General features: G+C 58.3%; 1 protein-coding gene across 1 annotated transcript in view; it reads left to right on the forward strand.

Moving 5' to 3' along the window:
• The window catches only part of CCDC43 (coiled-coil domain containing 43), a gene marked incomplete at its 5' end in the record, with an annotated part of 4,575 nt that overhangs the window by 432 nt on the left and 3,714 nt on the right, over window positions 1-429 (forward strand). The gene's annotated exons all lie outside the window — the stretch shown is intronic.

Consider the following 429-nt stretch of genomic DNA (forward strand, 5'->3'; position numbering starts at 1 on the left):
TCGCTCCTCTGGTTTGGTTTGTCTGGAGGTGTGAACCCAGGTGCTTTTGCTGCTGCCTGTGCCCAGGGCTCCGCTGCTCTTTGGGTTCAAGAGGAGGAAAAGTGCTCTGGTTTTGGTTTTCTGTAGGATTTTTTCAGTTCCCTTTCACCACACGCCCCCTGGGGCTTTCCCTCCGATCAGCACTGACAGTGGGGTGGTGGCGGCTGCTGCTGCTGGGGCAGACGCCTTGATTGCAGGGTAAAATGCCTGAGCTGCTCCAGTTTGCGCTGGAGAGCGGGTGGTTTTCTACCACCACACCTGCGGGGAGCTGTGCTGTCCCCTCTGCTGCTGCTCACCCCCTCCACGGAGGAAAACCTCCTCCTCTTGCGAAAGCTGCTCTTAAAACTCGCCTTCACGTCCATAAAGGCTTGAGGCTGGGGGGGTGGCCTG

Source organism: Buceros rhinoceros, unplaced genomic scaffold (assembly GCF_000710305.1).
Source record: "Buceros rhinoceros silvestris isolate BGI_N320 unplaced genomic scaffold, ASM71030v1 scaffold19962, whole genome shotgun sequence".
NCBI lineage: Eukaryota > Metazoa > Chordata > Aves > Bucerotiformes > Bucerotidae > Buceros > Buceros rhinoceros.